At 33.7% G+C, this 25,581-nt stretch overlaps 1 long non-coding RNA gene across 1 annotated transcript; it reads right to left on the minus strand.

Annotated features, from left to right (window-relative positions):
- Positions 1–490: 490 nt before the first annotated feature.
- Positions 491–5,686, minus strand: LOC122237043. The gene is made up of 3 exons (XR_006215242.1): positions 5,556–5,686; positions 2,935–3,073; positions 491–508 (listed from the first exon to the last, which is right to left on the minus strand). It is a non-coding gene; the product is annotated as an uncharacterized LOC122237043 (long non-coding RNA).
- Positions 5,687–25,581: the final 19,895 nt, after the last annotated feature.

The following is a 25,581-nucleotide window of genomic DNA, read 5'->3' on the forward strand; positions in this document are numbered from 1 at the left end:
AGCATGAGCATGGGAGGGGCAGAGAGAGGAGACACAGAATACGAAGCAGGCTCCAGGCTCTGAGCTGTCAGCACAGAGCCCTACGCAGGGCTGGAACTCACAAACTGCAAGACCTTCAACCTGAGTCGAAGTCGGATGCTTAACTAACTGAGCCACCTGGGCACCCCACTCTTTAAATCTTCTAACTTGTGTCCCATCCTAAGAAATTTGCTTTAATGATTGTATACTCCTTTAGAGTGAAGGCATTGTCATTGCTATAATTGTATATGCTAAACTTGCATACTCACAGGCTGGCTCAGAGTAGGTGCTCAGAACTGAGTTTGTACAGAATCCGTGACATGGTGCAAGAACCAAAACTTCTCCAGTGAGATAAATAGATTTATCAACATTGGTCTTCCTTGACATCACTCAAAGGAATCAGTACTGCAGAAGTTTCGAGTTCTAGGCCAGGCTATTCTAGTAACATGAGTTCTGCAAACAACTTCTTCAACTCCCAGCTCTGTCTTAACTAAGGTGAAAACATGTCCAATACATTTAATGTGTCAGCCTCAATTTACCTTTGTATAACACTGAAACAATATTATCATTTAGTTTAGTTTTTGCAAGCATTGAAGAAGTTAATACATGTGATTTTTTTTTGTTTGTTTTTCTTGGAGCTGTGATCTGCTTGCATTAATTAATTAATCCAGGTTTCTGGAAGTATAATTGACAAATAAAAATGGTATACATTTAAGTATACATTGTTAAGTTTTGATATATGTATACCAATGTATATTACCTTATACAATTACCATAATCAATCTAATTAACATATCCATCAGCTCACATTTCTATGTGTTGAGAACACATAAGATCTATGCTTTTAGCAAATTTCAGTTATCTGATAGAGTATTATTAACTTTAGTCATCATGCTGTGATTAGATCTCCCGAACTTATTCATCCTCTGTAAATGAAACCTTGTACTCTTTGACCAGAATCTCCCCATTTTCCCCACCATTCAGACCTTGGCACCTACCATTCTACTTTCTGCTTCTATGAGTTTGACTTTTTTAGGCAACCCTTATCCACTATTGGTGGGACTCTAAACTGGTATAGCCATTATGGAAAACAGTATGAAAATCCCACAAAAAATTAAAATACAATTACCATATGATATAGTACTGGATATAATCCATGGAAATAATCCATGGAAATTCTGGATATAATCCATGGAAATAAAATCAGTATACTTTATTATTTATTTTTTTAATGTTTACTTATTTTTGAGAGCGCGAGAGAGAGAGAGCAAGTGGGGGAAGGGCAGAAGGAGAGGCAGACACAGAATCTGAAGCAGGCTCCAGGCTGTGAGCTGTCAGCACAGAGCCTGATGCAGGACTCGAACTCATAGACTGTGAGATCATGACCTGAGCTGAAGTCTGACACTTAACTGACTTAGCCACCCAGGTGCCCCAGAAATTAGTATCTTGAAGAAATATGTATGCTCTCTTATGTGCTGAAGCATTTTTCATGATAGCCAAGATTTAGAAACAACCTAAGCATCCACTGATGAATGAATGGATGAAGAGACTATCGTACATACACATACAATGGTATATTATTCAGCCTTAAAAAAGGAGATCCTGTCATTTGAAACAACATAGATATATATAAAGGACATTATGCTAAGTGAAATAACCCAGACAGAGAAAGACAAATACTTCATGATCTCACTTATATTTGGAATCTTAAAAAGTTGAACATGTGAAATATTCAAAAAGATGACAACACACAAAAAATACTCAATTTTAGCAATAATCACCTATAAAGGTCTCTGGTGGTTCCTAAATAATTTATCATAGAAATAACCTTACTAAGCCTGGGTGGCTTGGTTGGTTAAGTGTCTGACTCTTGGTTTCGGCTTAGGTCATGATCTCACAGTTCATGAGGGCTCTACACTGACAGTGCAGAGCCTGCTTGGGAATCTCACTCTCCCTCCCTCTCTCTCTGCCCCTCTACTGCTCACACCCTCACTCTCTCTCTATCTCTCTTAAGAATGAGTGAATGGATGGATGGATGGATGGATGGATGAATAAATAAATAAATAAATAAATAAATAAATAAATAAGAAGAGATAACCTTCCCTAGTACAGGACTAGCTTGAGCCATCATACAGCACCATGCAGCAGTGCTTAGACAAGAGGTATACTATTGGAGCAAGCAGTAGGAGTTCCCATATCAGAGCTTAAACTGAGTGGTTACATGACCTTGGCATTAGTCTCTTTAATGGTTAGACCCAGGCTTCTCTCCCATAGTGGTCATCGTACTACACTTGCACTGGATCTCTATGGCGGGTTTGATGTGATGATACTTGTGTAGCAATTACATTCCAGACTCATTTCTAAATCTAAATTGTTTCTCCTCAATCCTGTCTCAGAAGTGAGAATGAGTGTCTTCTACATGCTAGGCACTGTGGTGGCTGCATCTCTTAGGTCTCTTGGAGCCTCTCTTCTTGAAGTGAATAGGATGTTCTTTCCCTTCCTCTCTGTCCCTGTTTCTGTCTCTCTGTTTTCTTTTTTCCTGTGCCTTTCATGAAGAAACTGTGCAAAATGAGCACGTGCTTTCTCATTCTATGTTTCTTTTCTGACAAACACAAAAATGATATCACTTTGGTTCAAGAGGTTCCCCACTCCTGACTAGTGAATACTTACACATAATACCACTTTTCAAAAAATTCTAAGAGTTCCTGAACCCTATTTACAGGTTCTTGCTCCCAAATGCATTTCTAAGCAAAACTGCATTAAGCCCTCTCTATGCAAGTACTTTTTCTCTAATTATTATGTTTTTTTTCTTTTAATCTTCATTATTTGTCATATATCTGCCTTATTATTACTTTTTTAGCTCTCTCAAGCCTGGTTTGGGGCAAAAGACATTAATGGCAGAGAATCACACATTACCTTAAATGTACCTCCAGCAGCACTCTTCAAGGAAAATATGCACAATACAAAGTCAAGAGATTTGACTTTATTCCCAGCTTGACCACGAGGCTAGGTAATTTCAACCAGACACTTCCTCTTTTTGAATCAATTTCCTGATCTTCAGGGAAGAAATAATGGAGGGGAAACATTAGAGAAGAAATAATGGAGAGATAACATATTCTTTAATGGACATCAGTCCACATTGCCCTCCAAATGTATGCCTTGCTTAGCCTTGCTTAGCCAAGCCATCAAGTTATGTTTTTCAGATATAGGCAAATGTGTAGATATTAGAGGATAGGCTCTTGGTCCCTGTCTACCTCTCCTCTACATCCGCATAGTCTGTAAAATCTTAATAGTCAGAATCACCCTGTGTATATGTCATCCTTTCCCACAACCTACCCTTAAAACAAAAAACTGAATACTACAATTTGGAAATTCAAAAGTAAATAATTTTGTGTACAGATGAGGTATCATCTCAACTTTATTTTGTATTCTAATTACTTTTATTGTTTAGTTCAAATAGATGATCAGACCCTTGGTCAAACATCCCCTGGCTTATCTTCTACAATTTCAAGTTAATAGGCATACCTTGACTATCAACCATAGGACTATATTCTATTACATCCCTCTTGGCCTCTAATAAATTACAGCTCTGGATTCAGTTTTTTAAAGGATGTTTTTTCATGGTTAAAAATTAAATATTTTATATGAATATTATTTTTAAAGCACTCTCAGAAACTAATACAATCTTGAAAATTATAATCAATAAAATAAAATTTCATTAATTAAATGTATTTTACCCAAAACATGCAAAAGCATGAATTCAAAGGGACACATGCACATCTATGTCTATTTCACTATTTATAATAGCCAAATTATTGAAGTAGCCCAAGTGTCCACTGACAGATGAATGGATAAAGAAGATGTGATGATGGTACACACACACACACACACACACACACACACACACACACACAGGAATATTATTCAGCCATTAAAAATAATGAAATCTTACCATCTGTAACACATGTATGAAACTAGAGAGTATAATGCTAAGTGGAATAAGTCAGAGAAAGACAAATACGATATGATAGCACTCATACATGGAATTTAAGAGACAATACAAATGAGCAAAGAGGAAAAAATAAGAGAGAGACAGAGACCAACCAAAGAAAAGAGTCTTAACTATGGAGCACAAACTGATGGTTACCAGAGGGCAGATGGGTGGAAGGATGGGTGAAACAGATGATGGGGATTAAAAAGAGCACTTATCATGATGAACAGTGAGTTATGTATAGATGTGTTGAATCACTATATTGTACACCTGAAATTAATATAACACTGAATGTTAACTATACTGGAATTAAACAACTTATAAAAAAGGTAAATAAATCAATAAAATAAATTTTTATTAATTACATTAACTGCACCTAAACTAAAAAATTAATAAAAAATAAAATAAACAGTATCACATGAATCAAATTATACAGGGTTTTTTCATCATGCATATCATATTGTAGTCTAGTCATGTCTTATTTTTATATATATATATATATATATATATATATATATATACACACACATATAGATAGATAGGTAGATAGATACATAGAAGATAAATAGATATAGTGACTCATAAAAATAATGAAAAATATACCAACACAGAATGTTTAAAATGTTAAATTAATTTTATTTAAGTTTATAGAATAGAGGAAAAACTGAAGTGATTGATGGACTTCAGATAAATATTTCTTCTCAGGGTATATTGTATTATAAATCCTATTTCTAAGTTTAAGGAAAATACTGAAGAAAATAGCTAATATGTGTTTTAATTTTGAGTAGAATTGACTGCTACCTTGCATAGTAGGTAGTAGAATGGTCTCCCAAAGATAATCCATGTCCTAAATCCTGGAACCTGTGACTATGTTACCTCACAAGGCAAGAAGGAATGAAAGTAAGTAGATGAAATAAAGTTTGCTAACTAGTTGACCTTAAAATAGAAAATTATTTGGGCATATGCAGATAAGCCCAATCTAATGATGGGATGGTTAAAATTGGAAAAGGGAGGCAGAAGAGAAAGTTACAGAGATGGCAGCATGAGAAGAACTTAACCCAATGTTGATGGCTTTGCTGATGGGGATTTGGCTATTTTTCTCATGATGAGAATGGGTAATATGCTTCTGGAAGGAAAACTACAGAGGTCAAGTACCATTTTCATTACATCATATCAAGGATAGATACTGTCAATATACCTTTTTACTTTAATCTTGATAGCTGAGGTAGTGTTTGTCAGGTTTCCCCACTGTAAAATTACAGTTTTTCCCCTCCATTTCCATACTGGTCCCTTTGAAAGAAAGTCACCATATGCAACCCTCAACTGAGGAGTTGGAAGTTAGTCTACCTCTTTAAAAGTGAAGTTTCTACATAAATTATTTGGAATACTACATGGGAGATTTTTGTTTCCATTTTCTTACTTATACCAGTATGTATGTAATCATGCAAATTGTTTTATACGTCTGACTTTTAATACAATACTATTTGAATTTGTTGCTCAAATTGTTGTAGCTTGGGAGCTCTTTCAGTTGACTTCTTTGACATACCTCCATCAGTGTGTGTCTTGTTTTGCTTTAAACACTCCTTTACTTTCTGGTTCTGCAACGTATCATAAACACATCTTGTATATTCTCTGACCCAGTCCTATAACCAGCCATCTCTCCAGGAAGCCATGGTCCATTTATTGGAGAATACTATTAAAAATCAAGAAAAGATACCATTTGTTCTCATTACTCCTGAGGTGTCATTGATTATTGAATCTTTCAAGTGATAAAGAAATGTATTTGTGTAAACCAAACTGTGTATGTACACATAACTATATATATATACATTTGTAGATATATGTAAAACTTCAATTTAGACTAATGTCTCTAACTGTAATCCAGTACCACATGGGTCATTCTAGCCTTCCTGCATTGTTTATTTGTAAGCTGAGTCTAAGAATGAGAAACCTAGATCTTACCATCCATCATTCATTTGCTTAATACACAATTCCAGTATAAATGTATAGTGGCTTCATATTTATTAACCTACACCCTACTGGGCAACACCCTTACCAATTAAAGTACCGATTGTCTTTAGTCTCACAGTCTAAACTTACTTTTCACATTGCTTAGGTAAGCAACTTTTTCCCTATCTCCCCTCAGTGAGATTAGTTCCTGTACTTGTCATACAGTTTGAATATTGCCATGGGGTGTCTGAGGTCAGGTGAAATCATATCACTTGTGTGTTGTTTTATTTTCACAGACACCCCTGACACATACTTCTCATCTTTTTCGATAAATATCTTAACCACAGTATGTCTTACTGGCCATTTATATATCAATTTTTACCTTTATCCTTCCAAAATTCAGATCTCTTTCCTTCATTATTTCAGAGAATTTCAATTTTATTATTACTATGTACATATGCTTCACACCTTATTTACCATAAAGTATCAAACTTCAGTTACTAATCTCAAGTCAGTACTGAAATATTTACCATATTTCACTTAAAAACATTCTTTGTTTTAATGGTTATTGTTTTATTAATTTCACATTTCTGAAATTATTGCCCTTATTTTCATGATTAAATTCCACTTTTCATGATTGTCCATACATATTTATGTTGTTTTTTAGCTGTTCTCTGTACCTAAGTGTTAACCTTTTGGCATGATTACCTACTGCAAATGTCTGTCCTTTTCATTCAGCAACGACTTAGTGATAATTTGGACAATATTGGCTCCTGAATCCTTTGTATATCTTCAACAGAATGAGTCATATGTTAGAAGGCTCAAAGCTCCATACTTGTACTAGATAAAACTGAAAGCTTGAGAGCTCTGGGGATGAGGTCAATGCTCTTATGTTTCACCTCCCTAGACATCCATTGTCCATCTGGCCTAATCCCATCTGTAACTCATTGTTCTACCACAGAATGACTCCCCTTGTTTAGTCCTCTAAAGACTTTATACTATAGTTAATATCATTGCTATATCATTAAATGGGATTGGGATAATGTTCTAAGCAGTAAGTAACTCACCTGGAATGATTTTTGTGGAGATCTTACCTCAGCACAGTATCTGAGAATCCTGCCTTAAAAGATCAGCTCTTAGAAAACTACCTTCTTTCATGGGGCACCTGGGTGGCTCAGTTGGTTAAGCATCAGACTCTTGATTTTGGCTCAGGTCATGATCTCGTGGTGCGTGGCTTTGAGCCCCCTATCAGTCTTTGCACTGACAGTGTGGAGCCTGCTTGGGATCTCTCTCCCCTCTCCCTCTACCCCTCCCCCACTCTTGTTCCCTCTCTCTCTCTCTCTCTCAAAATAAACTTTAAAAAAAAGAAAAAAGAAAACTGCCATCTTTCAGAACATTTCAGGGCATATTTTTCTGTTTGCATACTACCTCCTATGCTAGCAAGTTTAAATTACTTGGCTAAGTAACATTTTGACTACTTACCATAAAATTAGCACCATCAATTACTCATAATTAATATTCATATAAATATTCATATATAATACATAATATATATATATATATATTAGAGTGTAGTAAATACTCAAATATCTTTTTTTTTTAGGAATTAATCTCTGTTTAAGAAAACCAGAATAAATCCTTCATTTTGTGATCTATTTTGCTTAACATAAAGTAAAGGATATGGACAGTGCAGAAAAAGAAGAAATAGGTTGAATAAAATATGCAAGAAGGAAGAAATAAAGCATTTAAAAAATACAGGAAGACTAACTTGACTGGAGCAAAGAACCCATATAAGAAAAAATGACTTTGAAAAGTTTTACTTCTTTTTAAGAAATGTGAACATCTTTTTTATGGGCAAAAATGTCAGTACTATTTTGGTTTCTGTGAGACAGAACTAATCCTGACTGCTATGGATCCTTTGTCTAATTTCAACACCACACTCTTCAATAATTGCAGAACCTGCATATTACAGCTTTACTTTTTACAAAGTGTTTTCAGTTTCTGAATCTGATTTGATGCTTAAAACTCTGTTAGAAAATAAGAATAGAAGAAAACTTCATTCCCCATTTGCAGAGGAAGGATATAAGATGCAGAGACTAGCTTGTGACATTTGAAACCTCAAGAAATGACCCTTTCTACCAGGCTGGCCAACCCTCTCAATGGGATTAAGTAATGGTTCTTCTTCTCTCACTACTTTCCAACATTGGAAAAAATTCACCTCTTCCAAAAAAGGACATCCTCATGCAGAACAATAGTCCATAATTACTGAGCAGTCAGACATCTGCACTGAGTATATTTTATAACTATCTATCATACTTTCCTGACTACTCTACACTGCTTGCTGGAATTCCACAATTTCTTTCTCATTACTTCAGTTTAGGGCAGGGGTTGTAATAAAATGGTAATACCACTGGTAGAGTTAACCTATTAAACACTGTCAGTCACTTAAACATTTTCCTGACCCTATCTTGGAAACAGATGTAGATAAAAGGGTAAAGAAGAGAGTATGAATGTCCTAATGTAGTCTGAGTCATACGTGACCACTCTGCCCTCTCTCCTGTTAGAGGAAAGTCAGGGTGATGTTAATGTATGCTTGCTTAGAAATGCCAGCCTGCTCCCTCCTCTCCACAGCCTGTACCAGCTGTAGCCCAATTAAATTCAACAGTTCACAGGTGTTCAGAGAAATGCTTTCAACATAAAACCTCAGTTGTTTTTAGGGCACTTCACTCTCTTTAGTACTCTTTAAATTTGAAATATTCTTCCACAAAACAAACCATGTTTACAAATGAAGAAAAAAATATATAAGGAATGATGATAAGGATGCTAATAACTATAAAAATGTTATTAATAACCAAAAAGAAATATTCTTACGGTGCCAGCTGGAATCCTAACAGATTTAGCCCAAATCTGAAGAAAATAATATTTTCTTGATTGAAATGGATAAGGGTGAGAGTGGAAGACCATCATGCTATATGTGTGACGAAGGTAAGAAAGAAAATATAAGAACTTATATTCCATCTTTTCTGGCATATTTAAATCATTCGCACACCCACTCCCTCCTACTTCCTGCATTTAGTCACTTACGTAATACATCACACACACAGACCCAGCCATATCTAGCCAGTGAATGCACCAAGAATACCTCTGTCCAGGTAATCTGAGCCTCAATCCAGAGAGAAAAAATTGACAGCTAATGATTACCTCTCCATTCACCATAACAAATACATTAACTTATTCCAAAGGACTTCGGAATTATTTCACAGATAACTAAGGTCAGAAACAATACAGCACAAAATATGTGTAATTTACACTACACAAATCTGACCCATATGTACATATCCATCACATGAAGCAGTCCTTGGTAATGTCTGAATTTGGAGGTTCACTGCTGTATAAGAACTTAGCACATACAAATTTTGCAGGAGTAAACCAGGATAAAACCCATTCATTTATTCATTCATTCAGCAAATATTTATTGAGAGCATGGTAATGAGCCAAACAAACTAAATACAGTGCCCTAGGGAATCTTACTGCAGGTAATAAACATTAAACATACTTAATAACTAAATTATTTATTTTAAAAGGCAATATGTGCATAGGGAAAAAGAAAAAGTCAAGCAAGGAAAAGAGAATCTGGAGTTCAAAAGGAGAGGGTAGGAAATATGGTAGGTTAATAAGAAGAAACTTCACCTACTTCATTTCAGAGATCCTTATATTTGTTGGATGATTCCTGAATTGATTTTAGACTACTTGTATTTACTAAAATTGGAATTTGGAAAATATAAGTTTTGTTTGGTGATGATGATGTTAACAACTAAACTTCCTTCAGCTTTTATTATGTGATAAACAGTACTAAATTACTTTACATGGATAATTTCATATAATAGCCACAAAAATTCTGTGAGATACCTAATGCTACTCCAACTTTAAATATTAGGAAAATATGGTAAAGAGAGGCAACATAATTCACCCAACTCCAATTCACTCAGCTCAATTATCAGAGCTGAGCTTTAATCTGCGTCTTGAATCCCAAGCCCATGCTATTAATCATTGCTGTAGATCCCAAGTCTTACTTGTTTTATTTGGAATATATTCTGAACTCACACTTATTCATTTTTCTATTTATACTTTTAAAAAATAGAAAAAAACTTTCTGGATCATTCATGGATTTTTTTAATGATCTCCTTTCCCCCCAAATAATAGATGCATTGTCTAGAAAATTTTAGAAAATGCAAAGAAAAAAAATTTGAGATCCTGTAGGTGTGAAATCATTTGTATATTTTCTTCGATGATTAGGTTTTTTCACTGAAAAATGTATCATGAACATTTCCTCATATAATTAAATACCTTTTGAGGACATATTTAATGAGTACAGAGCAATTAGCCATATGAACCTATGCTAATTTGTTTAATCTATTATCATTAGAAATTAAACAGGTTGTCCATTTTTTTCTTATTTAACCAAAAGCAGAGCATTACATATTCAGTGAAAATCAGTCATTTTCTCAAGATAGTACATAAATATGAAATGGACGTAAGAAAAAAATATAATTAGAGGTACTGATTTCCCTATATCACTAGCCTACCCCATAAAATTGTAATCATCTTACACCCCATAGGCAGCATGGCAGCACATTCATTTTCCAACACTCCAGTCAATAGTGCAGATATGTAGGTATATATACAATACATGCTATGATGTATTTATTGGTTTTTCAAGTTTTTCTACAAAAATCTTGCTTATACAAACATTTTTTTAAATTTATTTAGCCCATAAAAAGGTCAGCAGTTTTTTACATGCTTCAGATATATTAATTCATTTTAATTCTTGAAAACAATTTTATAAATAATAAATTAAATATTTTCTAGAAGTCTGTGCTGGGATGAATTAGTGGTTCTCCACTGACATACATGTCCTGATCCCAGGAACCTGTAAATATGTTCTCTTACATGGGGAAAAAAAATATTTTGTTTATGTGATTAAATTAAGGATCTTGATATTAGGATTCTATCCTCAATTATTTGAAAGGGTTCTATGTAAGGGTCCTTATAAGAAGGAGGCAGTAAGGTCAGAGCCAGAGACAATATGAAGCCAGAAGCAGAAGTTAGTAACATGGACCATGAGCCAAGCAATGCCAACATTCTCTAGAAGGTAGAAAAGGCAAGGAAATGGATTTTCTCTAGAGCTTCCAGATGGGACACAGGCTTTCCAACCCCTTTTGGACTTCTGACCTCCAAAACTGTATGATAACAGATCTGGGGTGTTTTAAGCTATTAATTTTATGGTAATTTGTTACAGGCATACCAGGAAGCTAATGTGGATTTTAGTACCTAGAAATGGGATGCTTCTATAACACATATCTAAAAATGTGAAAATGGCACTGAACTGGGTAATGGATAAAGGCTGAAAGAATCTTGAGGAGCATGACTGAAACTGTGTTGTTTGCCTTAAACAGCAATATAACAGCCTGTTAGCAGAAATATGGATGTTAATGGCTGTGCTAGTGAGGATTTGAAAAAACGAGGAGCAAAATAGAGAAAATCTATATTGTCCTAGAGAATAATTAAATCATCACAAAGACAATATTGGTAGAAATATCACTAAAGACACTGTGAGGATTTAGAAGGAAGTGAAGCATATGTTATTGAAAAAGAGAGGAAAAAAGATACTTGTTATTTAAATGCAGAAGTTTAGTAAAATGTGTCCTACAGTTATGTGGACAGCACAACTGAAAGCAATGAACTTGAATATTTAGCTGAAGAGACTTCCAAGCAATGTTGACAGCAGAGTCTTTTTTCTATAATACTTGTACTAAAATGGAGTAAATTGAAGGAACAACTTAAGTAAATACAAATCATGACCTGATGATTTGGGAAATTACCAGCATAGCAAGACTGCAAAAGATGCTAAAATTAAGAAATATATTGTCACGAAAGCATTTTCTGGAAAGAAAACCAAGGATCGAGCACAAATATTGCCAGGAACTTTGAAAGATCAAAAAATTATTCAGTCATTCAGAGGACTCTTTGAAGGTATTAGGCATGTGATTCATGGATCCCCTCAGCCATCTCAATAGCAGAAAAAAATGGAGACGGGATTATCTAGGAAAGACCTAAGAGTGTCTTGTTCACTGACACTGTACATAATATCTCAGCCAACAATCGACAATCAATCCATCAATCAATCAAAAAACTATTATGTTTGGGAAAGGTACTTTTTGTTTATTCCTGTTATGCACGTTGGAAAGTAGGGAAAAAATGAATGAGCTTGGTGATTCATTTCAGAGAAATTACAAATTATTTGAAGATTTGAACATTTTTAAAATATAAAATAAAAATAGAGGAAATAATATTAAATGTTTCACTGTGTGGTCTAACATTATAGGAGGAATTGAGCAAAAAGGAGAATACATGTAAAGGTTTGAGTCTTTCAGCAGGGAGATACAATTTAAATTGGTCTTTCAAGGATGGATGCTATTTTCATGGAGAGCAGAGTGGGAGACAAGCAGTGAGTGAAGAAAGAACTTCAGGATAAAGATAAAGTTGGCTTAAATTAGAGGAAGATTTAGTTTTGGGATTGGGGGAGATTATGTTATATGGGTAAAGTGTGGTCAGAATATATTGAAGGTAAAGTTTAGGTATTCTTTTTTATTAGGGAATCACTGAAAGGATGAACCTACTGGAGGCTTGAATCAATCATACTTGTGTTTGTTTTGAGTTAAAAAGCTTATCTTTTATATCTCACAACCTACCATATTGAATAAATAAATACCTGAATTATTGAATTTATAAAAGTAAAAACAAAAAAAGGTAGTCTTTTTTATACACAAATGCATTTAACTCATTTTATGTGATATTTATACATGAATGCATTTATCTTTGTGCACGTAAAACATTAACTGTGTAAAAATTCCAAGTCTATTTATGAAGGAGTGCAAATAATTATGTTGAAGTTCTTGTACAGTAACCAACTATCAAGTCTGTGTCTACCTAGAGGTGAAATGTGTCACAATTACAGGTTTTATTTGTTCTTGTTAAGCTCCAATTAATTTTTTCCTATTCTTTTCTGTTTTTAATAAATTCTTTCATCAAATTATGTGTTTTTTCTGGAAGATTTATCTTTGCCCAATTATTTTATAATTACTCTGACTTTAAAAAAAAAAAAAAACAACTGTCTTAGATTCATAGACATTTTGAAGTATCTGAAACCCAACTTGCTAAAAAGAGGAAGATAATAAGATCATTAAGCTTTGTTTCCCATTTGGGATAGACACATTATTATTGGTTTAAAATGTACTAATTAAGCTAGTTTCAGATCCTTAAGGAGTTAGAATCTGAATAATCTGATTTCACGGTCTTTGGTTTTCTGCCTCTTAGCCCACATCTGCATAAAATAGAACCAATCATGTCAAGCATCATCTCCTACTTTTACCTAATGTGGTTACTCTACTACAAAAACTTTAGTTTTGTTAGAGTCACACGTTTACTACCACTCCTATTCCTCTCTCTCTCTGTTGATTTCACTGTGCCTGGATTACTGTCTACTTTCTCTCTTCTACTTCAAGTTCTTCAATAATATCATATTCCCAAAAGTAACTCTATGAAATTGCTCTCACCTCTTCTAATGTATTCTTTTAATCCATATATAAAAAATTCTCAGGCATATCGACAAATTTTTTAATTTGTGAGTTGTCTTGTTGCCTTATATTTTTTATGTAGTCTAAGGTTCAAGCCTATGGTTATTAACCTTCAAATAAAATGTTATGTAAAAATAACTAACATATATAAAAAGTAATGCAATGAAACAAAATGAAGTGAAAAATTTTAGTTCTATAACAGAGCTAATTTGTACTCCTCTTTCTCCACCACTACAATCCCATATAATTCTGGATAAAATAAGACAATTTTTAAGTCAATGAACTTTAAACAAAGACAAGAAAATCTCCATGTATTAAAATAAAGAAGACAACCATAACCAGAGAGGTAAACAGACTGCTTTACAGTGGGCTAACTTACAGGACTAATAGCCTTAGAATATATCCCGGGGAATGGATATACTGCCCAGATGAGTAAAGAAATCAGTTCTTGCCCCATGGTAAAAGGAAAAGTAGAACTGAGCCAGTTTCACATGCTAAAATTACTCTCTCCACATTAAAAGGAGATAAGAAAGAAAGAAATTACCCTTCTTGCTGCCCAAGATAGTATAAAAGCTACTCTTCATATTTGACATGACTCTGAAAAAGTATTTTCTATGAGAAATCAAAAGTATAGTTAGTTACAAACTGCTGTTTGTGACCGAGATGGAATAACAGGACTTAAATTTCTCTCCTGCTCTTAACAATTATAAAAAGAAAAAAGAAAGCAAAAGAACAGATTTTAGGCAGTGAACATCAAGCAGCAAATGATAGTGAACACTGAAAGAGAGGAAACAAATGAGCCATCTGATTGCTATAGTTCACTGACTAGAAGAAGTTTCTAGACTGCAGTGCAGGAAGAAGAAAACACTTGAAGTCTGGCAGTCTCCCTAAGTTAAGAAGACAGATCTGGGAGTCCCACTAGATCAAAGCAGTCAGAGCTTATAGGGCAGAGTACTAAAGAAGAGGGTGCAGTAAAGAGAGAATGAAGGCTTTGGAGATCTGCATAAGGTCCCCCTTGATGTTAAAGCTGAACATTGATCAGCACATACACATTAGGAAACTACCCAGGCCCTGAAAAGACCTACCCAAAAAGAACAGATAAAACAATTCCCAGGGATCACACAGTGCTGGAAGTTTTTCATGTTCCCATCAAGTAAAGGAAAGGTCTTATAATTCACTGGGCACTGGGTTGAGTAATAATTAGAAGGGAACTGCCTTAGTAGTAGAACAAAGGTAGTCCCAGATTACATGAGTTCTGGCCTTGCCTAATAAATCTTAAAAAGAAAATCTTGAAAAAAAATTATATTGTTTTAAAGTAACTTAACTGCATCCCAAAACAAAGCTCAATAATTTTTATAGAAATGTGAAAACATCTAAAACCTAACAAGACAAATTCACAATATCTAGAACATGATCAAATATTACCAAAAAAATGAAGAGGCAGGAAAATGTGATCCTTCACAAGATAAATAAATCATTACAAAATGACACAGTAATGACACACATTTTATAATTAGAAAACAAAGACATTAAAACAGTTGTAATTCTATTCCATCTTTGCAAGAGGATGGGGGGGAGTAAGCATATAAAGTAGGACATTAAAGGAATTTAAAACAAGGCTCAAATTGAACTTCTACATATAAAAACTCCAATATCTGATAGAAAAATATCCTTGGCCATATGAATGTCAGATTAGATAATACAGAAGAAAAGATTAGTGAACATGAAAATGCAATAGTAGAACTAACAAAACCAAACACACCGAAAAATAAAAAAAAAGAGACATTAAAGGGATGAAGAGAGCATGGGTGAAATGTTGAATAATATCAAGGAATATAATACATGTATAATAGGAGTCACTAGGGGAGAGGAGGAGGAGTAGTCAAATAAAACATTTAAAATGATATTGAATAAAGAATTTCTGAAATTTTATTAAAACTATAAACTCACAGATCCAAGAAGTTCAAAGAATCCTATGCATATTTTTGAAGAAAAAATTACAGAAGAACATGATGTCAAACTCCTTAAAACCAGAGAAAAAGTAAATATTTTAGAATCAGCTAGAGGGGAAACAAAAGATATTTTACACACAGCAAAAGAAACGGAAGAATGACAGTAGAGTTCACTGGAAAAGTAGGAGTCAGGAGACAATAATGCAGTATCTTTAAAGTATTGGAAAAAAGTCAACTTAGAAAAAATACCTTCCAAAAGCAAATAAAAACTTTTCCAGATATAATAAAGCTGAAGAATTCTTCACCAGCATCGCTGTACTAAAGAAATGCAAGAGCAATTCTTAAAGAAAGAATGAAAATGATATCAATTGGAAATCCACATCTAGCCAAACAAATTAGGAGCACCAAACAAACATCTATGTACCCAAAGGTGGGTAAATAAAAAGCAGAATGTTTTTATCTTGATTTTGAAATCTCTCTAAAGATACTGTTTCAAACAAAAACAATAATGATGCAATATAAAGTTTATTAAAGTGCATTACAATATTATAAAATTCTCCAGGAGGAAAAACTGGAATTGCACTGATGTGAGTTTATATTTTCATGAAGTAGTACCTTATTACTTTAAGGCTGACTGTGATAAATTATAGACATACACTTAACCTCTAAAGCAAACATTAAAGAAAAAAAGAGCTATAGCTAATAAATAACTAAAGAGGTAAAATAGAATTATTAGAATATATACAATATAACACATGGCAGAAAAGAAGAAATGGGGGAAAGTGAAGATATAAAACTAAAAGAAATAAATACCGATATAGTATATTTAAACCCAAGTAAATCAATAGCCACCTTAATTGAAAACAGTTCAAACACTCTAATTAAATGTAAGAAATACACCAAAGAAAAATCTACTTAAAATTTTTTTAATGTTTTTATTATTTTTTAGACAGAGGGAGACAGAGGATGAGCAGGGGAGGGGCAGAGAGAGAGGGAGACACAGAATCCAAAGCAGGCTCCAGGCTCTGAGCTGTCAGCACAGAGCCTGATGCGGGGCTCGAACTCACGGACTGTGAGATCACGACCTGAGCTGAAGTTGGACGCTTAACCGACTGAGCCACCCAGGCATCCCAAGAAAAATCTACTTTAGAATAACATTATAACTAGAAAAAAGTAGAAGGATTGGAAAAGATACACCATGTTAACACATAAAAAATAGATGGAGTACTTATTTACTTGTCAAATGCATTTTTATAGCTAAAAATATTACCAGGAATGAAGAGGAACAATTCTTCTTGGTAATATAATTAATTACTCAAAAAGATAACAATCTTACATATTTATGTACCTAATAATCGCACTTATAAATACCTAAAGCAGAGTTTACTAGAACAAATAAATGAAAAGAAATACACAAATCCAGTTTTATTTGAGCATTTTCTATCTTTCTGTCAATAATTAATACAAATAGAAAAAAAAAGTAAGGTATAGAAGACATGAACAACACTCAATGGTAAAACAGTCCTTAGTCAAAAGGATTAAATCCATACACAGAATCTTTTCTCATCACAATGGAGTTAAATTAGAAGGTAATAACAAAAAGATTTCTGGAAAATCTCTAAATATTTGGAAACTAAATAACATACTTCTTAAAAAAATTAGACAAAAACAGAAACCAAAGAGAAATTAAAATCTGTTATGAACCAAATGCTAAATAACACAAAAACATATCAAAATTTGTGAGAACTTTGTGGGAAATGGGTAGCCATTCATATACGGTATGTATGAATGGACATAAGGACACATATAAGAAAAATCTTTAGTTACCTAAATTCCCACATTAAAAAATTAGATTAAAAAGGCAAATAAAACACAAAATGAACAGAATAAATTAAAAATGAACATAAGATTATGAATTAATGAAACAAAAACATAGGAAATAAATAAAATCAAAACAGCCAAAAGTTGGTTTTCTCAAAAGATCAGTAGGACCCTAGCAAGACTTACCAGAGTGATACTGAGAAAATACCTACATGACAAATGAGAGAACTAATATCAAAGCACACTCCATGATAAACAAATAACCTGAACACCTTATATGTATTAGATAATGTGTAAACAACTTCCCAGAAAGAAAATTCTAGACCCAGATGGCTTCATTTTTTTCTAACAAAAAATTAAAGAAGAAAAAACTAAAAATAACTAAATGCTAAAATACTAATTGTTGGTTAGCAAACTTGGAAGTTTCCTGGGTGAAATCTGAACCCAGCCCCCACACAGAGGGCAGGGAGAGACCAAAGAAAGAAGGCCACTTGAGATTGGGAGGTGGATGATTTAATAAGCAAGGGAACTTACCCCTGTGAGGCTTGTCTTGGATGGCTACATGATGAATAGATACGCATACCCTGTGGCCAGAATCTTAAAAGAGTTTATACAGAGGTTTAAACAGGGTTCAGTCACGTATGTATCCATATGGTCTCAATAACATATGCTTTCTCAAGGCTGCGACATTAAAAATGACTCTGGCTGTGGGATTGGTGGGCTAAACATACATTCCGAAGACAGGGCAGCAGCTACAGAGCCTCTGATTGTCTGCGCCCAGCTCCCGGGTCACTAAAGAGTCACTATCCCCTGAATGACCACCTCAAACACTAATCTATTAAAATAGAAATATAAAAGTACTAAGCTTTTTTAAAAAAATGTGGTTTTGATGGCTGCACAGCATCTCCGATAATAGGTAGAATAAGTATGGAAAGCTTTAACATTTTAAAAGATTTCAAATATTTATCACATAGATAAAAATGTAATTGAGATTATTTCACACATCTAAATGTGCACTGTCATTGTTGAAATTCACTTATTTTGTTTAGTAATTGTATTTTCTTTCCAAAGGGTCTCTTTAAAATATGCTTACAAATGGAAGGATAAATATATTTGTTAAAAACTTTATCTACATCATCAAATTATTATTTGTATGAGCAAAGTACATATAGTCAAATAACTATGCTTTACTGCCATATTAGTTGAAGATATTTTAATGGATCCCTTTTCTCTAAGATAGATGGAAAAAAATCCCAAGTATGCTGGAGAGTTGGTATAAATTCATAAATAGACAACCGCATTGGAGAAGATTTTATCTTTGAAATCAAGGGGAAGAAGCATAAAAATGATAATTAGGTTGCACATTCATTTCCAAAAGACTAAATAACCTGTTCACTCCAATCTTTGCTTTGTTACAGAGCCCTGTAGCTACATTTACCATGGTAAATGTTACCAGACTTTTTTTTGGGGGGGTGGGTGGCAAATTGGGTGGTGACATCTAGTTTATTCAAAAGATAGCATCTGAAATTAGCCCATCAGGGTTTGAATCCAAATTTTGCCTTGTCTTGTATCTTTGGACAAAAATATTCACCTTTCTGAGTCTCTGTTATTTCACCAATAAAATAGGGATATAAATAGAGATTGCCTCAAAGGTAGAGAGCAAGGATTAAAGAAAATGCTAAAAGAACTCAGAAGAGTCCCTGATATTCTAAGCATTTAATAAATATTAGTTGTGATTGTCATCATGGTAGGTACCTTTGTGCCCTGATTCAAACTTTGAGTCTATGCTGTTTCTTGCTGATCTCTAGTCTACTAGTCTTATCCAGTTAAAATACTAGTATCAAAGAATTAGGATCAATAGCCAGAGTTCCTAATGAAATTTTAGAAATGATCTTTAAAAAAGTAACCATTCTTGAAACTTTTAAAGAAAACTCAAAAATAGGTTTCATATGTATATTGTTATTAAAATCATATGGGTTTCTCAAAGGTATCAGAATTCTTTCAGCTTAATCCCATTAAGATGAGAAGTTTATTATGATTTTTGGCAAATGTGAAGCTGACATAGATAAAAATCAAATGAAACTCTTGCTCAAGAGGTTTACAAATTTATTTGCTTCAGAAGCAGCAGACAGTACAGTCTTTTTTTAATTAAGAAAATCTAGGTCAACAAACATATTTACACATAAGATTTAGTGTAATTTTATCTATTTGGGGATTATATAGTGTACTTAATATACTTTATTATTATCTAATCCTTTCTAATTACCTACAAATTCCTTTGTGGAGTTTTTGTTGTCTTACTTTCAGCTTTCCATGCAATTGGGGATAGATATATATCTTGCATTGAATACTAAGCCAATTCTAAAATGTCTGTATTCTTTGGAGTGAATTCTTTTTATTCAGTAGGTGTTCAGATGATGTCAGGATATTTATTTTAAAAGCAATGAGCAGCCATGATGGAGTGAATGGTATTAGATTTGTCCTCCTACTCTAAACCACAACTCAAAATATATGAAATGATTGTTTTCAGACAATGTATACCAGGCAGCACAGCCTCTGATCCTCGAGACATGGAAAACAAATTAAGTGAGCCCTTTTATCCCTCTGGTTTCTGACTTGCCCTTTCTTTCAAGACCATGGAGAAGCAAGAAAGGAGGTTTTGCTGAACTGAGGAGACAGATAATAAAGTTGAATAAAGTTACAATGCAGATTATCAGGGCTTCAGAAGTCTGTTTAGAGTTAGTTCCCCATAAGTTTTTGGTTGAATTTCAAACTGTAATCTTTCAGGTCAGCTACTCAGGGCCAGGCAAATAACAGTTACTGGGGAAAGAACAACTACCAGGTAGCTATAAACTGATGACGTTTTAGAGCTCACTGGTTTACATTTCCACTGAGAGGATTTAACATTTGTGTTGCTGCATATTTTTGACAATATTTGTTATTTTGACAACTTAAAAAATAGATACGTGTCTGATGAGTATGATATAGAGACATTGTGTTGTCAGCCAGAGTGGAAAGATCCCATGAAATATCTGTGGCATTCAGTATTATCTCCAAAACAGCCATGCCTTATTAGATGAAATTAAAAGAAAAAGACTTAAAATCCATTACAAATATAATGTTTAAAGAAAAACATGAACATAATATAAAAAAATGGAGGGGCATCTGATGGCTCAGTCAGTAGAGCATCTAGCTCTTGATCTCAGGGTCGTGAGTTCAAACCCCATGTTGGGCATGGAGCCTATTTAAAATTTAAAAAGGAAAAATAAATAGAAATTATTAAAAGAAACCTAAAGAAGTACCTAGATCTAAAAACAATGCAAAAAATTTTACAAGCAAATTTACAAAATGACACTAAAGAATGTGACACATAGTAAACCAAATTTAATAATATTAAAATTTAACTGAACTCAATATCCTTCATTGTTTGCATTTTCCAACATCTTCCATGCTTGGCATAATTCATGACTTAACGGCTCCTGTGCTTTGGCTTATACTTTGTGACACATATAACTTTAAAAAAAATCAAACTCTTTTAGGGATGCTTGTAAACTGTGTGCGAAGTAAATATAGTGCATATATTCTTGGGGATTTTCTTCTAAATATATTCTATTCTCTCTCTCTCTCTATATATATATATAAATATATATAATGCAACAAAGTTGACATATGTGCTTCTATTTTATCAATGTTAATTGCTACTGTATGAGTGTACCATAGTTTTTGTTTTGTTGATTGATATTTTTGTTTGATTTTTTTTAATATCCTAAAGATATTTTTTTGTAAATGTCAGCATGTGCACATATATGAAATTTTCTCTAGGTTATATGTTCTGATTATTGGGTCCTAGGGTATACAAATCTTCACATTTTCTAGTTTCTTCCCAATTGTAGACTAGGTTGATTGTAGCAATTTACATTTCTTCTTGTATAGTATAGCAGTTGCATTGTTGAACATTATTGGCAATTCTTGTTATTTTTACAACTTAAAAATATGTTTGTTTAATGGGTATGAAAGAATATATTTTTATGTTTTCTAGCTGACAACCTTCCGTTTAATAGCAAAGCTGATCATCTTTACAAATATTTATTGGAAATTCAGCTATCCTCTTTTGTGGTTTGTCTGTTATTTTCTTTTGCATATATTTCTTATAAATGTTTATGTTTACATTATGGTTTTTAATTTTTATTTATATATTATATAATTTATACTAATTAAAGCTGATTCAATGTATTATAATTATCTCTTTAGGGGAAATAGTTTTATTTTAATTTTTCTAACTGCCATCACACAAAATATTTTTAAATGTAGTCAACTTACCAACTTTCAATTATAACTGAGTCTTCTGTGTTAATAAATCATTTTCTTTTCAGAAATTAACAATATGGTATTGCATGTTTTATTCTAAAAGTTTCAAGTTTCCTTGTAACAGCTTATATCTCATTCACATGTATTTGAATGGTCTGCAGGGTATGAGGCAAGAATCCAACCACATTGTATTATCATCCCAGCAGCATTTACTGGCCTATTGTTCATCCTTCTCACAGTGGTTTGCAATATCAGACACCTAAACAGAATGTCTATTTTTAAGACCCTTATTTTGTTATTTCAGTTCATTGGTTTAGCTGAGCATCACTTTTCTTCTGTGGACCACACTAAGTTAACATTTTTCTGGGGCTATCTGTGATGACAGAAAGATTAATGCAAATAAAAAATCTGTGTGAGGGCAGGTAAATGCTTCTTAATTCTCAAATGATACTTTTTTGAACACATAGCCCATTTCATTGAGAATATCATTGGATGGGTTCTAGTTTTAGGTGAGTGTCCAATTTCCTTCTTTGCAGGGGACACAACCATGTTTGCTGCTGCCTGAACAACCACTAAAATATTCTCTTAGTTATCAGTGTCTGCATAGGCTCCAGAATAACTTCAAATCCACAGTGGTTTCATCTGTGACCTCTTTCATCTGTACCCTTTTTCATCTGTGACCACTAAGATTTCTCTTACTTTCTTGAGCATTAAGGAGTGGCTGAAAACAAAACAAAAAAAATAAAGAGAAGCCAAATCAACCAACCGAATAAATTTAAAAAACAAATTTAATATATTCAGTATTCATGGGTATTGTGTACTAGGAGATCCCCCCCCCAGGGCATCTTATACATTGCAATACTAGAAACAAAAGTCCAGACAAGTATTTCTAGTTTTGATACAAAGGATAGTAAAAAAAAAAGCAGTTGTTGGGCACCATTTTCCCTACACAACGTATTTAAAAATATATTTTTTATAGTGGAGTATAAATTTCTGTAGATAAAGGATGTGCTCTTCAGTCCTCTACAGTTTGACACTCTCCCAATTATTTTACATACCGCATGCCTCCTTATGTTGTCTTTCTGATGCCTAAAGAAATTAAAGCCTGAAATATCTGATTGAAGTATTTAATTCTTTCTTTTCTATATTTATCCCACTCTGAAGTTTGAAGAGCTTTGTATTTGATGATGGTAATAGAAGAAAAATTAGAATAGGACAGTCTCCTTTGTCTTTGACTTTATTGAAATGATAGCACCTGCCTTAAGCAGGTTGACCTCCTTTCTGCTTATCCCCCCACTGCAAACACTGACTGAAGAACCACTTACATTCAACATTCTCACAAGCCACAGCTCATTTTGAGTTCAGGTCTTCCTGACTCTTCTATATTTTTATCACATTCTTATATTCTTCCTTGGTTGTATATATTTCTTCTTACCTCTTACAAGGAAGGAAGGAAGGAAGGAAGGAAGGAAGGAAGGAAGGAAGGAAGGAAGAACTAACATCTAGAATTTTGCAAAAGGTCTTTGGGCTTGCTTGCTATGCATCTTATATGGTTCTCATTGAATTTTCTCTTGTAGGCTATTTGCAGGAATGTGACTAGAATGTTATTTTTTTAGGTGCCAGTTAATTTCGTTGTATTGCTTTATAGGGTTTCTGATCATTGGATCATTGTTATAATTTAAATGTAAAATTTTGCTTTCCATAAGTTTATGAGACTTATCAAACCACGCTGAACATTTCTTTATCACCATAAGCTTGAAAATGGCCCAGTTACATCTACATCATGACTATGTCATTCTTGTTGATATTTTATTTTTCCCTTATAGTTCCATGTAATTAAATATATCAGAAAGTATTATATAAGCAAAATGATACTTTCAAAAACCATTGGGATCACCCAAACTCTCCAAACTATCTAATATTTTCTCTGTGACAGAACATTTAGAAAAGAGTAGATGTTTGATAAATATCATTTAAATCATTTAAATATTGAATTTAAACTAATGCAAATTGAGGGATTTGATCAAAGATATTCTAAGCCACTAAGACCAATATTTTATAACCCTTCTTGCTACATTTCCAGTTGTGTGGTAAAAGTCCTTAGTGTTCAGAATAATGACACTGAGAACTTGGAAGACCTGAGTTTGATAAGTGATTTTAGTACACAGAAGCCACTGATCTGCTACCATGACTTTCAGGAAATTTTAGGAAATTTTCCTAAAATGTAGGAAATATTCCTAAAATATAGGAAAATTTTGTAAAAGAAAGCTTGAATTTGTTTTTGTTTGTTGGTTTGGTTTTTTTGTGTGACTTTTGCTTCAGATTTTTGTGTGTTTGTTTTTGCAGTCACCTCTTGCCTCAGAGAATTTATTTTCCTGGCTACTTGGATTTCCTAGGCATTTTGTGTGTGTGTGTGTGTTTCTAGGAATTTTGAAAAAGCATCAGTTCATCATTATTACATATGATAATTACATACACATGAGCTTTAGAGTGTGCTGATACACACACATATAATCTGTTTTGAGGCATTAAAGTTCAGGGAAACTGAATCAACTACAGAGCTGTCTTTATAAATTAAATTACCACAGTAAATTATTTAACCTTTCACATTTTCTATTTATCCCTTAGTAAAAGACATTTCAAAAACATCGCTTCATATGCAAATCTTCAAATGCAAAGAATTTTAGTGTTGGCTTCTCTTCTTAAATTTGAGGCTGAAAGGCTAGCTCTCACCAGTGTCTTATTTTCTTTCCTTCCTACTGAGCCCTTATGACATTAGATTTTGTTGTTCTGGATAAAAGTCAACCAGGTGAGTGGTAGCAACTTGTTCAGGATTTTTAATGTCAGAGTGAGGCTTTTCACAGTTGATTAGCTGAGAATAAACTATGTTACACTCAATAGTTTAGAAAAGAGGTCTAAAACAAATTTTAAAAATTATTTATGTTCAAGAATATTTGAATTTAGTTGGAGTGATACCAAACTCTTACTTGAAAGAATACCTCTGAAGACCCCTTACAAGCAGTATGTATCTTATTTTTCTCTTAGGTATAATATACTTATTTCACTACAAAGATGCAAAAAAAACCATAAATGAAGTATAAAGTTGAACTAAATTGACACCTTTCCTCCACCTTCCAATACATTCTTGACTGGCAGTTTCAGTTTACAGGTGAATGGCTGTCGTGAGTAATGGGTGAAGGGCCATGGAACAGCCATCCCAGGAAACAGCCATTACCTATGTCTGAGATGAGCACTCTGAGGCAGGGAAAAGCAGATCAGCAAACCCAGTGGTATGCCTCCTGCAGCAGCCACCTCACCTTCAAGTGCTCCTCACTTGAAGTAGCCAGATTTCAAGGTTAGAATAGAGGCACAGCCAGCAGGCAGCTCACTTCCAACAATTCTTGCCTGCAGCAATTTGAGAACAATAGAGCAATTAGAAAGCCCTTGCTTATTAGATTTTCCACCAGGTTGCACTTTTATTTTTCAGGTCAACTCTTCAGGGAGTTTTGTTTACTCCGGGCAAGGGTGGGAAGTTATTTCAGATCAGGAGGCCGGCTTTCTGGTAGAAAAGTGTGTAGAATGCATTCAAGCAAGGATTAGAATATCTAGTCTTTAGAGTTACAAGACATCCTTAGGTTTCATGACTTGGTGAGTTTGGGTACCATTAGCCAGTTTCCCAATTGAGGCATCAAAGCCCATATGACTAAAAACCTAAACCGTGGGATATAGTCGATGCTCCAGAATCATGTCACATCACTTCCTCCAAAAGTTGCTCAAACATATACATTCACAGTGTTGGTGGGTAACACCAATGAGTGCTGTCATTTTTGTCATCTGTCTCCCTCTATATGTATATCCAATGCTACCAATTCTACCCCATAAAATGAATTCAAATATCTTCAGT

The sequence above is a fragment of the Panthera tigris genome, chromosome A3, assembly GCF_018350195.1.
Source record: "Panthera tigris isolate Pti1 chromosome A3, P.tigris_Pti1_mat1.1, whole genome shotgun sequence".
In the NCBI taxonomy this organism is placed as follows: Eukaryota; Metazoa; Chordata; class Mammalia; order Carnivora; family Felidae; genus Panthera; species Panthera tigris.